Source organism: Ovis aries, chromosome 3 (assembly GCF_016772045.2).
Source record: "Ovis aries strain OAR_USU_Benz2616 breed Rambouillet chromosome 3, ARS-UI_Ramb_v3.0, whole genome shotgun sequence".
In the NCBI taxonomy this organism is placed as follows: Eukaryota; Metazoa; Chordata; class Mammalia; order Artiodactyla; family Bovidae; genus Ovis; species Ovis aries.
In genome coordinates this window covers 77,926,565-77,943,890 of record NC_056056.1, presented here as the reverse complement: position 1 = coordinate 77,943,890, position 17,326 = coordinate 77,926,565, and the positions used below count along the sequence as shown (strand labels likewise).

The window sequence follows — 17,326 nt, the reverse complement described above, 5'->3', positions numbered from 1 at the left end:
GAGGAAAACTCCCCTATTGTACCATCTGAATTTTATATCAGGTCAGAATGCAAACTCAATCCAAATGAATGTGGCACAGGCCTCATGATGGCTTCCAGGAGTAACAGCACCATAGCATGCCTCAAAGGGCAGGCTTTCAGAGGCCATCAGGTCCACTTCCATGTCATGCAGATGAGGAGAACAAGACACTCGTGGTCTGCATTCCTTCAGAATGGAAAATACATGCTCCGGGAGGCCACGTCACCCTTCCACCTGTGTGCAGATGAAGCTGTCAGATAGCAGCTAAGGCCTCAGGAAATACATACAGGAAAAGCAGGTTTTCTGGGGCAGGGTGCAAGTGACAAGGCAGGGAGGGAAGGCCATCACCAAGGGTCCTGCGTGGCACCCTAGGCAGAGCAGAGGCAGGGGACACAGGAGAGAACTACTGATAATGTTTTGCTTTGAAATAGGCTTGATATAGAAGAGCTGGTTGTATGCCCAGTCACTTCTTTTAACTGAATCTTAGTTTTCATAGCCATTCATTCAACCATCAGTCCAACAATCAATCTTGTTGCATGCCTACTAGGCACACTGCTCTGGGCTAGGCATGAGGGATACAAGCATAAGCCCAGTTCTGCACTGATTATGAGTTAAGCACACAATAGCCCAGCTCACAGATAAACTGTGATGTTCTATTGAGTTGACCCCTGACAAAGCCTTTTTTTTTTTTTAATATTGTTGTAGTTCAATGAAATGTGAAAGTAGCATTAAAGTATATTTTCCTCCTTTGTGCTCATTTAAGATAATTTTATTGTATCAGTGAAGTGCAATAAACTGCACATATTTAAAGTACACAAGTGAATTGGTTTTGACATACGCCTACAAACCATCACCACAATCAAGACCGTGAAAGTTTCTATCACCCCAAAATTTCCTTGTGCCGTTTATAAGCCCTCCCCTCTTAGGGAGTTTGGGATGGACATGTACACACTGCTATATTTAAAGTGGATAACCAAACGTATACCACATGGAACTCAGCTCAATGTTATGCTGAGTCCCTTCACTGTTCATCTGAAACTATTACAGCATTGTTCACTGGCTATACACAGTACAAAATAAAAAGCTTTTAATATATATATATAATCCCTCCCTTCTTCCATCCCTGTTCCCAGGCAACACCACTGTTGTAGAGAAAGTCCTTCTGGAAATACGAAACACAGTTATTACTCTTCTATGTTCTCAGGCCAGTCCTGTTAGGTCTGGGGTGAAGGAGGATGAATACTAGGAAGTGGGCGTAAGTGCGCAGGTAACACAGGTCAATGGCATTATGAGACCTGAAGGGCAAACAGCTGCAGCAACGTATTGGTATTTAGCCCTCGCAGCAAACTTAAGGGACAGGTGTCATCACTCTCCTTTATGAACGAGGACACAAGCCCCAGTATGGTTGAGGAGCTGGTCCAAGGTCCTCCAGGCAGTAAGGGGCAAAGCTGGGGCTCAGTGGCCTGGGTGCAAAGCCCGCATGGCTCACTGAGTGCTTTCCCTCCAGCTACCACCAGAAATGGCTGAACTTGCCCCGAGGGCCCCACTGGGGCCCCAGGGGTGGCCTGTCTGCCTGTGCACGGAGCCTTCCTCTGTGTCCTCCGGGTTTCTTGGCACCGCTCCCACCCTTCTCATTGTCAGCTAGGGAGCCAGCAGGCCCAGGGGCTGAGAACACTGACTTCCCAGCGAACCCGTGGCCAAGCCTGATCTCTGATCAGGCCCAGCTGTGACCAGAGAGCCCCTCCATCTATAAGGACACCTCCAGGGAAATCTCCAAGGTTCAAGACTCTGGAAGAGAGCCTTGTTAGGGACATTTTAGTAACACCTAAAACCAATACAGCAACATGAACCTAAACTTTTTGCATTTGAAAAAATAGAAAGTAATGTGCAAATGCTCTATTCTCTCCCTGACCCCTTACAGGATCCTCTGAGATCTGAGAGTCAAGCAGGGGCTGAGGGATGCTGAGAAAGTCAGGGAAGGGGTGGGGATCAAGGTACAGGGAGGACAGATGAGGTACAAACAGAGGGAGAGATGACTGAGAGAGGGACATATTATTTGGTAACTTAAAAACAACCAGTGGCTTCACATTTGGACACGGCCATTTGGATGCATCCACAACCTATTGCTCCCCAGCTGGTGCTAGTGGTAAAAAATAAATAACCCACCTGCCAATGCAGGAGAAGTAAGAGACGTGGGTTCGATCCCTGGTCAGGAAGATTCCCCTGGAGGAGGGCAGAGCAACCCACTCCAGTATTCTTGCCTGGAGAATGATATGGACAGAGGAACCTGGCAGGCTACTGTCCATGGGGTTGCAAAGCGTCAGACATGACTGAAGTGACTTAGCACACATGTACAACCAAAATGAGTCTATTTAGGTAGCCAAGAGAGCATTCAAGCCTTCTCTGAGCTTCAGCTTCCACAGGAAGCATGGGGTAGAGGCTGCAGGGAGCATCTGAGAAAAAACAGATGTTTAAGGATGGGAGGCTTCCTGGAGGAAGGGCCGAAGCTCACAGAGCTCATTTCCTCCCAGGAGCTGAGAGACAAAGGGCAAGGTGGGCATTCCACTGACAGAACAAACTGAAGCGATGTGTCTAAAATCTTGAATGATTGGCGTCCAAGCCACCAGATTTCGTGGGTAATGGATACCTGGGGTGGGCAAACCAACTGTTGATTCAGTTTCCGCCTTGCACACAGGGCATGAGTCGGCTCCTAGAGTCTCGGTGAGGATGGCATGGGACTAATTAGTGTGAAGGGTGCCCAGCCCAGTGCCTGGCACACAGGAGGAACTTGTTCAGTCTCAGCGCCATGTTGTCAGCACCCCAGAAACACAGACTCTCAGGCTGACAGAAGCTTCTGGGTGCTGTGGGAACTTTACGTTGGCTTCCAAATGCCTGGCCTGGGCCCTGACGCACAGTTTTGGTTTCAGAATGAATACTTTGCAAGAAAGACATTTCCGTTATTCTGTATATGGATTCCTTGATTACAGCCATGTGGGAGCAGGCTGGCCCCCCTAACTTCTGCGTGGAGTCCTTACTACTCTGTCATTTGAACTGGGGAGAAGGCGGCTGCGGCAGCAGAGGGACGCCCTTACAGGACCCACCGCTGCTCTGCGTCTCCTGCCCCCAGCCCCCATCTCCACTCTGTCCCGCTTCCACGTCCGCCAAGCTGCCTTCTCCCAAAACAGAGAGAACCAGGGCTTCCCGCAAGTCTGCTGGCCCCCTGTGGCCCCTGGGCCATCAGCAGACCTGACTGAGAGCTGAGCACACACACCAGGGCCTTGGACAGGGGAGGGGACACTCTGAGCAAAAGGAGAGAGGGAAAGTGGGTGAGGAGGCAAGTCCCCAACAAGTCTTAGAAAGCAAGGGCCAAACTTGGTGAAAACGAGAAGGCATCTCATCAAAATCCCGAAGGTGGTACTTTACCTATGGCTCTTCAGTGTTTATTTAATAATATGTAGTGGGCACCCACCAAGTGCCCAGGGCGGTGGGCAACGGGGATGTGGAACTGAGCAGAGCATGGTCCTTGCTCTTCAGAGGTTCACAGGAAAGCACTGTGAATGATGCTGTGGCAAAGGAACAGTAGTTGCCTAACCAAGCCCGGAGAGGCCGGCGGGGGTGGGGCTCCCACAGACGGCAGTGCCCTGAGGATCGCCAAGGTGGTACAGCGGTCAGGCCCAGGTTCCAGGGCTGGCTGCATGGGATTACCCCCAGCTTCTCACAGTCACTAGTTCTGTGAGCTCAGGCAATTTATTAACCTCTCTCTGACTCAGTTTCCTCATTCTGGAAATGGCATTTACTTCATAAGGCTGTTGAAAAGATGAAAAGAATTAATACATGTAAAGCATGTTTAGAACAGTACCTACTATTAGGTTCTATAAGTGTATTTATTAATATGATTGTGAAAAAGCAGGCATTCTGCAGATGAGGAAGGGCATGGGGAGCTGCTCCAGGCAGCGGGACCCACAGGAAGAGGCAGAGATGCGGAAGCACGGGCGGGGGTGGCATGCCTGCTACCGGGGCGCATGTGCTGAAATGAAGCCAGGAAGGTGGGACAGGGCCAGAAGCTGCCAGGCTGTGCACACCTTGGAGGGTGGACTTGGCCTTGGAGCTGACAGAGACTGACTGGGGGTTGTGTCACGAGGCCACGAGACTGGAAGAAGTGAGATTGGAGGTAAGAGGCCCAGCTGGCAGCCTAGCAGGAGGAAGGAGAGGTGAAGAGGCCTGAAACCAAGATGGCAGCAGCAGGGACAGAGGGGAGGTGAGTCACCGGGACCTGGAGGTGACTAGGTGCAGGAGGACAGGCTGAGGCAGGGATGCCTTGGGGAACCTGGAGCCAGCCATCAGGACGAGGAAGACAGGAGCAAGGTAGACAGGAGAAACAACAATAAGAGGTGCTAGGAAGTGAACTGGGAGCTGTGGATGGATTACTTCATTTAATCCTCACATGGACACTTTGAGGAAGTACTGTTATCACCTCATTTACAGCTGAGAAAACCGAGGCACAGAGCGACTGAAAACTTGTTTCAGAGCCATGGTGTGTCCCTCAGGGTCTGCAGTCCTACTCCTCGGCTCCGTGCTGACCTTGAGACACTGGCTATATGTCCACTGCTTAGCAGGGAGGCATGGGTTGGGAGCTAGGCATCATCAGAGCTGCTGGGGGACGAGATGGTCTAGAGTGAATGAGAATGAAGGAGAAGAGGGGCATAGGCTGAATGTGGGGAGAGGGGCCTCTGACATGCCAGGGGTCCTGGGGGAATCAGTTGAGCCCAGAAGCTTCTCAGGAGGAGCCAGCAAGCATCCTCCTCTCCCTTCACCCCAGCCCACAGGAAGGGAATCCAGCCCGAGGACTGGGCCTCTTGCCCTGCCATCTTCGCCACAACCCACAGAGAACATGGGCGGGCCTGGCCCTCTCCCGGTGCCTGGAGTGGGTTGCATAACCACCCTGAGCCCGGTGAGGCCAGGACAGCACTACCTTCCTCCCTGAGAGGCACTGGGAGCAGAAAGCTGAAAGGATCAGGCTCCACTTTTAGAGACAAAACTGAGTCTTCTAAGTGGAAGTACGCCAGCCCTCTCTGGGCTTCTGCAAGCAGAAGGGCTGCAGACATGCAGACAAGACTGAGGCTCTGTTGACAAAAGCATCTCAAAATGTTTATATTTAAAAAAAAAATGTTTACCTCAGCCCCAATAGCTGCTGGCCCTGGTCCTGTCTGGGTGTGTATGGACCCAGGTGAGGTCACACACATACACACCCTACTCCCTCCCCAGAAGCCAGTTCCCTGAGTCATCTCAACCCCAGCCAAATTCACCTGAAGCACCTGGCATTTCTCTCCACGGCACAACAGGTTATCTAGCTAAGAGCTGTCCATTAAGAAGAGTCTCGCCTGGTTCAAAAATTCACATAATGAGCTTCTAATATTACCTAGGGGTGCTCCAAGTTCTGATATTCCTGCAGCACTTTCCCCTTGGGGAAAAGGAGACGGTAAGAAAGAAAGAAGAACTATCCCACACCTGTCAGAACGGCTATCATCAAAAAAGACAAGTAACCAACAAATACAGACTGTTGGCAAGCATGCAGAGAAAAGGGAGGCCTGCACACTGTTGGCTGGGAATGTAAACTGGTGCAGCCACTATGGAAAACAGTATGGAGGTTCCTCAAAAAGTTAGTACTAGAACTATCAGAGGACCCAGCAATTTCACTTCTTGGTATTTACCCAAAGAAAAACAAACACACTGATTCAAAGAGACACACACATCCCAATGTTCAGTGCAGCATTATTTACAATAGTTAAAATCTGGAAGCAACATAAGGGTCTAATGATAGATGAATGAATAAAAAATGTGATATTTATACACAATGGAGCACTACCCATAAAAAGTGAAACTTTGCCATTTACAACAGCATGAATGAATATACAGTGTATTATGCTAAGTGAAGTAAGTCAGAGAAAGACAAATACCACACTTCACTTATATATGGAGTCTTAAAAAACAAAATGAAACAGACTCATAGATTCAGAGAGCAAACAGGTGGCTGGGGATGGCAGGTGGGAAGGATGCGAGATAGGTAAATGGAATTAACAGGTACAAACCTCCAGTTATAAAATAAATAAGCCACGGACAAATAATATACAGTCTAAGGACTATCTGGAGGAAGAAATGGCAACCCACTCCAGTACTCTTGCCCAGAATCCCATAGACAGAGGAGCCTGGCGGGCTACAGTCCATAGGGTCACAAAGAGTTGGACACGACTGAAACGACTTAGCACACACACGTAAGGGCTACGGTAAACAATATGGTAACTGTGTATGGGGACAGATGGTTCCTAGACCTATAGTGGTGTCATTTCATGATGTATGCAAATGTCAAACCACTATGTAATATACCTGAAACCAACATAACACTGGACACCAACTATTCAATATATTTCAATGTTTAGAAAAAGAGAGAGGAAAGGAGAAAGAGCGAGAGTCAAAAGGCAATTGCTCCAATTGCCCCCACCCTCCATTGCCACCCTTTCCCTATTTCCACTCACATACAGCACCAATGTGTGGCCCCCAAAGTGGTGACAGCAAAGAGAGAAAAAAACAGAGAAGTGGAGATCACAGCACACAGAATACGTGTCTTCAAAGGGACCTGATACACCATTCGTTCATTCCACCCGCTTGTTTTGCAGATGAGGAAACTATGTGTCCCATGACAAGCTAGGCACAGGAGCCAGGGCCTTCAGTGTCCACTCAGCGTTCTCGTCCCTGCAGCACACAGGCTCCAGACAAGGGCTGGGAGGGGCTTCGACAGCCCTGAGCCTAACCCCACGTCTGCTTCCAGATCTGTCCCAGGTCCACATCCACCCTTCTCCCCTGTTCTCCACGGGCCTCACAGCACTGCCTGTGCCCTTGTTTCCCTCATCTCCAAGTTTTAGGGGTCACGGTCAGCCCCACATGTCATCAGCAGCCACTGACTGTCAGAGAACTGGAAAACTCTGGACCGGCCCAGGTTGCCACAGCTGGCTGGACACTGAAGCTACTGCACTGTCTAGACAGAGTACACGCCTCCCTGTCCCGACGAGCACCTGGACAGCCCCTGAATGTCCTGGGAGCACCTGCTTTGTGACCAGTGCGGCAGACCAAGAGATCATACATTTGGGCAGCTAATTTCTCCAAGTTATTCTTTCTGCCAAGCACACAAATGAATAGCCCAAAATGGGCAGGAAGAAATAAAGCCCAGAGTTCTCATGCTCCTGACTGAAAACATAAAAATAAAACAAATATACCCACTGTGCATATAACAAATAGACCAACCCTTACTCGCCAGCCAAATATTGATATTTCCTTTAAGTTTTTGGCTCAAACAGCCACAACTTGGGTAGGGAGAGACTTGTGGTTATTGGCCAAAAGCTGTTCGAAGTCATATATGGCCATTAAAATTAGGATTTTCAAACAGAAGTTACAAATTTAGAATGACTTTCTGAGCCCAAAAGTTATTTTGACATTTCATAAAATAAATCATCGGACCAACACGTCACCGCATTACGTTGACGACAGTGTCCAAAATAGCTTTACTATCTTTAGTATTTTGTTGTTATTTTTGTTTGATTCGTAACTACGTAATTTATATATAATTCAAAAAATTCAATTATTTATTTATACATATATAAATATTTATATTTTATTAGAATTTTTAATATTTATTTATTAACGGCTGTGCTGGGTCTTCATTGCTACACACGGGCTTTCTCTAGCTGCCACAAGCAGGGGCTACTCTTCATCAAAGTGCCCGGACTTATTGTGGTGGCTTCTCTTGTTGCGGAGCCCAGGCTCTAGGCACATGGGCTTCAGCAGTTGTGGCCTGCAGGCTCAGCAATCACGGCATACAGGCTTACTTGCCCTAAGGCATGTGGAACCTCCCCAGATCAGGGATCGAATCCATGTTCCCTGCACTGGCAGGCAGATTCTCAACCCCTGGACCACCAGGGAAGTTCCTATATTTAGGATTTTTAAACAGCTGGTATAAACAGATAAGAATGGACCAGCTGTAGTCATATAAATGGCAGGCAATACAAATATACTTCTAGAATTCTCTTTTAACTGCATGTTAACAGGATTCATCTCTCAAGAAGCTTAGTCTGAATTGGGTATACTAAGCAAAATAAAAGCTAATATATTTGTCTGCCAATGGACATCTAGGTTACATCCATTGGCAGACAAATGGATAAGAAAGTTGTGCTACATATACACAATGGAATATCACTCAGCTATTAAAAAGAATGCATTTGAGTCAGTTCTAATGAAACTGGAGCCTATTATACAGAGTGAAGTAAATCAGAAAGAAAAATACCAATACAGTATATTAATGCATATATATGGAATTTAGAAAGATGATAATGACGACCCTATATGCAAGACGGCAAAAGAGACACAGATATAAAGAACAGACTTTTGGACTCTGTGGGAGAAGGCGAGGGTTGGATGATTTGAGAGAATAGCATTGAAACATGTGTATTACCTTATGTGAAACAGATGGCTAGTCCAAGTTCAAGGCATGAAACAGGGGCCTCAAAGCCAGTGCACTGGGACAACCCAGAGGGGTGGGTTGGGGAAGGAGGTGGGAGGGGGTTCAGGAGGGGGGGACACATGTACACCCCTGGCTGATTCATGTCAACGTATGGCCAAAACCACCGCAATATTGTAAAGTAATTAGCCTTCAATTAATGTGAATTAATTAAAGAAATTTTTAAGTAAGCAACCAAAAAAGAAAAAAGAAAGCTAATATAGCACAGGCCCAATAGCTTTAAAGTTGCCAGCTCAATAACTCAGACAGATCTTTTTTCAGTCATGGCTAGCAGCTCAGCCCAATCCCGTAACTGATTTCTGTCCAGAATCAAATGCCAACAGTCCCTTTTTTTTTTTTTTTTTTAACACTCTGAACTGACCTCCCCGCAAGGTGTGGTAATCCAGGTCTAAAATGAAAAAGCTATACCTGCCACCTGCCTGCATCTCTTCCGCCTGCCTGCATCTGCTGTAAATGTTGAACAGAGAAGCCCCAGTTTATAATTCATGGCACAAAAAAACTGGCATTTGTTTTAATGCTCAGTCAGCTGGTTTGTATGAGCTGAGGTAGAGAGTTGCAGTTTCCAACACGGACGCAGCAGCACCAGATAGAACTGCCTGCAGAGACATACAGGCAAAGAGAGACTGGAGCAGCCCTGAGATGACTTGTGTAGAGAATTTCCTGGACAGAGAAGCCTGGCAGGCTACAGTCCATGCGGCCGCAAAGAGTAAGACACAACTGAGCAACTAACACACAACACATGATTACATCCACCACTCTCTCACTAGAGTGTAAGCTTCAGGAAGGCGAGAAGTCTCATATGGCTTGCTCACTGCTGTATTCCCAGAGCCTAGAACAGGGCCTGCCTCACAGTAGGCAACAAGTCAACACTGAAGAATCGAAAGACACATTAAGAAGCCCGATTGGGTCTTTCGCACCTACAGTCTTAGAACCAAAGAGAACTGGACTCCCTTGGCAGTCCAGTGGTTAAGACCCCGTGCCTCCACTGCAGGGGGCACGGTGCAATCCCAGATCAGGGAGCTAAGATCCCACGTGCCACGTGGTGGGGCCAGATAAATAAAACAGGCTTTAGCTCAAACTACCGTGTGTCTTTTAGAGTACTGGGCTAAGTTTGGGACAGTTTACTGTAGGAAGTAGAAAGGCAATATCCACTGAGTTCAAAAGAGTGTGGTTAGTGTTTTTGAGGCCTCAAAATCCAGTTGAGCTGTTTCTGGCCAAGATGGAGTAATACAAACTAAATATACTCTCCCAACTTCCACAACAACAATAACAACAAAAAAAAAAAAACTGGGGAAAAACAACAACGACAATTTTTAGACACTGGATACCAGACAGTGCAGGGCAGGGATCCCTGGGAGACGGGAAACAAAGTGAATCCCATTACCGCCTAAAGCACATTTTCAAGCCACAGCGTGGGGTGGGAAACCCAGGCAGAGTCTGGTAGATTTTCTGAGAATCTGAGGAGACAGAGCTGGGAATCTGGGAAGCCTAAGACAGCTAGAGTTCACAAGGCAGAGGAGAGAGCTATATGGAGGCTGGGGAGATAGCTAAAGATCTGCAGAGGGCACCCCCTGAGTCTTCAGCGGGGAACAAATCCATGCATTCATACTGAGGCTAAAGAAAGGACTACTCAAAAAATAGAAGGAAAATAATCACTTGAGCTTGCTGCTGCTGCTGCTGCTGCTAAGTCGCTTCAGTCGTGTCCAACTCTGTGTGACCCCATAGACGGCAGCCCACCAGGCTCCCCCGTCCCTGGGATTCTCCAGGCAAGAACACTGGACTGGGTTGCCATTTCCTTCTCCAATGCATGAAAGTGAAAAGTGAAAGTTAAGTCATTCAGTCGTGTCCGACTCTTCGCGACCCCATAAACTACAGCCCACCAGGCTCCTCGGTCCATGGGATTTTCCAGGCAAGAGTACTGGAGTGTGGTGCCATTGCCTTCTCCCACTTGAGCTTACACAGGGCTAAGAGTATTTTGTATTCCTATCAGCTAGAATAAAAACCTTATAATGTACAATATATAAGGTAGTAGACTCAGAACGGTTTTTGTTTTTTAGTTGCTGTTTAGTTGTTTTTAGTTGTCTGACTCTTTCGCAACCCCATAGACGGTAGCCTACCAGGCTCCTCTGTCCATATGATTTCCCAGGCAAGAATACTGGAGTAGGTTGCCATTTTCTTCTCCAGGGGATCTTCCCAACCAAGGAATCAAACTTAAGTCTCCTGCATTGGCAGGCAAATTCTTTACCACTGAGCCACCAGGGAATCCCCACTCAGAAGGGTATTGCCTCAGTAATGTACATTTAGTTTAGCCTAGACTAAAGATTATGATATTGCCACCTCTCTCAAAGCAAGCTTAAGTGGTATTGAACTCTTTCCAAATAGTTTAATTACATTCTAGAACAATATTCAAGAATACTGGTTGGAATACAAGAATATCCAGCACCCATAAAGCAAAATTCATAATGCCTGAGATCCAATTTTTAAAAAGTAGCAGGTATGCAAAGAAACAGGAAAGTATGACTCATAAAGGGGGAAATATCAGTAAAAACATATGACTATAACAAAAATTAAGGTTAGTAGACAAAAACAGTAACATAGCTAGTATAACTATGTATCATATGTCCAAGAAGGTAGAGGAAAGATTGGGTATGATAAGCAGAGACATGGAAAATGTACAAAAAAAAAATCAAACTTGAAACATGAAAAATTCAAAGTCTGAAATAAAAATAAACACCGGATAGACTTAACAGAATAAACTACACATTGCCAAAGAAAAGATTTGTGAACTTAAAGACAGAGCAACAGAAAGTATCCAAAATGAAACAGAAGAAAAGACTGGGAGAAAACAAAATATAGAGGCTCAGTGAACTGAGTGAAGAGAACACACGTAACTGGAGAGGCAGAGGGAGATGCCATCTGAAAACCAATGGCCAAGGCTCCCCAAACCAACGCAAACCACAGACCCAGAGACTCAGATTCAACGAACCCCGAACAAAAGAAAAATGAGCACTACACCAAGAATATAATAATTAAACTACTGAAAGCCAGCTAAAGAGAACATCTGAAAATCAGGCAGACAAAAAACAGATACACTATATAAACAGTAACAAAGATAGAGGCCACAGAGAAGTTTCATCGGAAACAATGGCAGCTAGCAATCAGTGGAATACTGATGGGAAAAAAAAATATCAACCTAGCAATCTAGACCCAATGAAAATCTTTTAAAAACCAACACACACACACACACACACACATAAGACTTTTTCAGAAATATAACAGCTGAAATAATTATTGAGCACTAAATCTTCATAATGAAAAAAATGTTAAAGGAAGTACTTTAGGCAGAAGAAAAATGACACCAAATAAAGAAATAAAGAAAGGAGTAATATGTAAGTAAACATTTAAAATTTTATTTTCTTAGAGTATTTAAAACATAAATAAAAATTAAAACAAAAATAATAACAATGTCTTATGAGGTTTACAACACACGTAGAATTAAAATGTATAACAATAGTACAAAGGTCAGGAGGAGAGAAATGTAAATGTGGTAAGTTTTTTATACTATCCATAAAGCAGTGTAATATAACTTGAAGGAATACTGCAATACGTATATACACTATAAACCTTAAAACCACAAAATAAACAAAACAAAAAATTATAACTATAATCCAACAAAGAAAACAGAATAAAAAATAGGCAATAAATCTAAAAGATGGTAGAAAAGGAGGAAAAGGAAGACAGAACAAATGGAGCAGAGAGAAACAAATAACAAGAGAGCCAAACTATATTATTGATAACATTAAAAGTAAATAGTCTACATATGATCCAGTAATCCCACTTCTGGGCATATATCCAGCATGCTCAGTGATGTCTGACTCTTTGCGACCCCATGGAGACTGTAGCCTGCAAGACTCCTCTGTCCATGGAATTTTCCAGGCAAGAATACTGGAATGGGTTGCCATTTCCTACTCCAGGGAATCTTCTGGACCCAGAGGATCAAAATCATGTCTCCTGTGTCTCCTGTACTGGCAGGCAGATTCTTTACCACCGAGCCACCTGAGAAACCCATATATCCAGATATATATATACACACACACACACAAAGAGAACCATAAATTGAAAGATATATGCACCCTAATATTCATTGCAGCACTATTTCCAATACCAAAGACATGGAAGCAACCTAAATGTCGATCAACAGAGGAATGGATAAAGAAAATACTGTGCATATTATACAACGGAATGTTACTCAGCCATAAAAAAGGATGAAATAATGCCATTTGCAGCAACACGGATGGGCCCAGAGATTGTCCTACTGAGTGAATGAAGCAAGTCATACAGAGAGAGGAAAACATCATATGATATCACTTTTATGTGGACCCTAAAAAAAAAGGCTGCAAATGAACTTATCTACAAAACAGAAATAGAGTTACAGATGTAAAAAATAAACTTGTGGTTACCATGGGCATAAATGTGGAAGAGGGATAAACTGGAAGATGGATTAACACATATACACTACTATATAAAGATATACATAATAAGGACGTACTGTAAAAAAAAACAGGGAACCCTACTCAATACTCTGTAATGGCCTATATGGGGAAAGAATCTAAAAAAGAGTAAATATAAGTATATGAATATCAGATTCATTTTGCTGTACACCTGAAACTGATACAACATTGTAAATCAACTATAGTCCAATAAAAATTTTTATTTTTTCATACATGCATATTTTATTTTTTATATAATTTATTTTAATTGAAGGTTAATTACTTCACATACTGTATTGGTTCTGCCATACATCAACATGAATCCACCACAGGTATACACGTGTTCCCCATCCTGAAACCCTCTCCCTCCTGCCTACCCGTACCACCCCTCTGGGTCGTCCCAGTGTACCAGCCCCAAGCATCCAGTATCATACATCGAACCTGGTTTTAAAAGTAAATGGTCTAAAATTTCCAATTAAATGACTGAAAATGTCAGACTGGATAAAGAAGCAAGGTCTAACTATATCCAACCTGCAAGAAATTCATTTTATGTATAAAGACAATAATAGGTTTAAAATAAAAGGATATATATACCATGGTAACAATAACCACAGGAAAGAATAATACCAAGGATAAACAGGGACATTTCATAATAAGAAAGGAGTCAGTTTATCAAGAGGACATAATCCTAAATGTATATAGAGCTAATAACAGAGTTGAAATACATAAAGTATAAATTCATAAAAGTATAAGAGTAAATAGAAAAATCCAAATTATAGTCAGAAACATCAACACCCTTTTCTCAATAATTGATAGAACAAGAAGATAGAACAGGGACACAGAATATTTGAAAAACACTTTTAAGAAACTTGACAAAACAGCAACTATAACTGATGTTTACAAAACAGTTCATTCAACAATAGCAGAATAGAAATACTATTTATTCTAAGATGCATATAGAATATTCACTAAGAACATATTCTAGGCTATAAGACCAGTCTGAATATTAAATGGCTTCAAGTAATATAAAGCATGTTTTCTGACTACAGTGGAATTATGTCAGAAAACAACAGAAAAATATTTAGAAAATTCCCCAATATTCAAAACATGGATCAAAGAAGAAATTAAAAAGGAAATGAGGCATTTTTAACTGAAGAAAATGAAAACACACATTTTAAAATTAAAAAAATTAAAAAATAAAATAAGATAAAAAATAAAAAATGCATAAAGAGAAAAAAAAAGAAAATGAAAACACAAAATATCAAGCCACTAATTGGGACATATCAGTGTTTATGAGTACAGTGAACAGTGCTTTAAGAAAAGATCATAGTACTGAAATGTCTTTATTAGAAAACAGGATATGGCTGAACTTGGTGATCACACCTAAAAAAAAAAAGAGAGAGAGAAAATTAAACCAAATTAAGTTAAAAAAAGAAAGAAAGAAAGAAAGAAAGAGCAGAAATCAATGAAATAAGTAAAAGAGAAAACAAAAGAGAAAAACCAATGAAACCAAAAGCAAGTTCTTAGAAGAGCAATAAAATTTGTAAGCTCTTAGCCAAATAAATCAGGAGTAAAAGAGAGAAGATGAGATTGCCAATATCAGGAATGAGAGAGGTGATATCACTACAAATTCTACAGATATGAAGAAGATAATAAGTGAATATTATGAGCAGTTTTATGCCAAGAAGTTCAAAAACTTAGATGAAGTGGACAAATTCCTTGAAAGACAAAATACAGAGCTCACTCAAAGAGAAATAAATAACTGGTACAGCTTCATATATTTCAAAGTAGCTCCCAGCTCCAATAGCTTTATTAATGAATTCTGCCAAACACAAGGATAAATACTATCCATTCTACACAAACTTCTCAACAAGTGAAGACAAGGGACTACTTCCCAAATTATTATTTGAATCCAGCATTATTCTTATACAAAACCTGATAGATACTCAAGTAAACAAAATCATAAATCAGTATCTCAACAGCACCCCACTCTAGTACTCTTGCCTGGCAAATCCCATGGACGGAGGAGCCTGATGGGCTGCAGTCCATGGAGTCGCGAAGAATCAGACCCCACTGAGCGACTTCACTTCCACTTTTCACTTTCATGCACTGGAGAAGGAAATGACAACCCACTCCAGTGTTCTTGCCTGGAGAATCCCAGGGACGGGGGAGCCTGGTGGGCTGCCATCTATGAGATCGCACAGAGTCGGACATGACTGAAGTGACTTAGCAGCAGCAGCAGCAGCTCATAAATAAAGGTACAAACATTCTTTTAAAAACTTACAGCAAACTGAGTCCAATGGTGCATATAAAGGGTAACCCATGATGACCAAAGAATCAGCTGATTTAACACACTGAAAAGAATAACCATAATATAAGTAAGACAGAAAAAGCGTTTGGTAAAATTAAACATACATTCCCAATTTTAAAACTCTAAGCAAACTAGTAGTAGAAGAGATCTTTAAACTGACAAAGGGCATCTACATCTTAAAAAAAGGAAAAAAAAAAAAAACACACAGCTAACATCTTTTTAAAATTGAAGAACAATTGCTTTACAATGTTATTGCTTTACAGTGTTAGTTTCTGCTGTACAACAACATGAATCAGCTATAAGCATGCATGTGTGTATATATATATATCCTCTCCCTCTTGAACCTTCCTCCCACAACCCTCATCCCACCCCTCTGGGTCGTCACATAGCACCAAGCTAAGCTCCCTGTGTTACGCAGTAGCTTCCCAGTAGCTATCAGTTTTATACATGGTCGTGTATATATGTCAATGCTATTTGCTCAATTCGTCCCTTTTCTTTCCCCAGCCATGCCCACAAGTCCATTCTGTGCATCTGTATCTCCATTCCTGCCCTGCAAATAGGTTCACAAGCACCCTTTTTCTAAAGTCTATATATATGCTTTAATATATGATATTTGTTTTTCTCTTTCTCACTTATTTCATTCTGTATAGCAGACTCTAGGTTCAGCCACATCACTACGAATGGCCCAGTTTTGTTCCTTTTCAATGACTGAGTAATATTCCATAGTATATATGTACCACACCTTCTTTATCTGCTCATCTGTTGAGAGACTTAGGTTGCTTTCACGTCCTGGATATTGTCAATAGTGTTGCAATGAACAGTGGTGTACATGTGTCTTTTTGAATTATGGTTCTCTCAGGGTATATCCCTTGTGGTTCAGCTGGTAAAGAATCTGCCTGCAATGAGGGAGACCTGGGTTTGATTCCTGGGTTGGGAAGATTCCCTGGGGAAGGAAAAGGCTACCCACTCCAGTATTCTGGCCTGGAGAATACTAGGGTCACAAAAAGTCAGACATGACTGAGTGACTTTCACTTTCAGGGTATATGCCCAGCAGTGGGATTTCTGGGTCATATGGTAGTTTTATTCCTAGTTTCTTAAGAATTCTCCATACTGTTCTCCATAGTGGCTGTATCAATTTACATTCCCACCAACAGTGCAGTACAATCCTCCTGCAAGAAACAAGAAAAATCTCAAATCAACAACCTAACCTTACACCTAAAGCAATTAGAGGAAGAACAACCACCACCAAAAACACCTCCAAAGTGAGTAGAAGGAAAGAAATCATAAAGAGCAGAGCAGGAATAAATGGAAAAGAAATGAAGAAAACAATAGCAAAAATCAATAAAACTAAAAGCTGGTTCTCTGAGAAGATAACGAAAATTGATAAACATTTAGCCAGACTCAAGAAAAAAAGGGAAAGGACTCAAATCAGTAAAATCAGAAGTGAAAAAGGGGAACTTAAAACTGACACCACAGAAATACAAAGAATCCCAAGATACTACTATCAGAAACTATATGCCAAGAGAGTAGACAACCTGAAAGAAATGGACAAATTCTTGGAAAAGTACAACCTTCCAAGACTGAACCAGGAGGAGATCGAAAATGGTAACAAACCAGTCACAAACACTAAAATCAAAACTGTGATAAAAGATCTTCCAACAAACAAAAGCCCAGGGCCAGATGGTTTCACAGGCAAATTTTATCCAACATTTAGAGAAGAGCTAATGCCTATCCTTCTCAAACTCTTTCAAAAAATTGCAGAGGGAGGAACACTCCCAAATTCATTGTACAAGGCCACCATCTCAAATTCATTGTACAAGGCCACCATCTCAAATTCATTGTACAAGGCCACCATCACCCTGATACCAAAACCAGACAAAGATATCACAAAAAAAGGAAAATTACAGGCCAATACGACTGACATACATAGATACAAAA

General features: G+C 42.9%; 1 long non-coding RNA gene across 1 annotated transcript; it reads right to left on the bottom strand.

The window, feature by feature from the left end:
• Nucleotides 1-11,975: 11,975 nt before the first annotated feature.
• On the bottom strand, nucleotides 11,976-15,580 carry LOC132659411 (uncharacterized). The gene is made up of 2 exons (XR_009599842.1): nucleotides 15,362-15,580; nucleotides 11,976-14,460 (listed from the first exon to the last, which is right to left on the bottom strand). It is a non-coding gene; the product is annotated as an uncharacterized LOC132659411 (long non-coding RNA).
• Nucleotides 15,581-17,326: the final 1,746 nt, after the last annotated feature.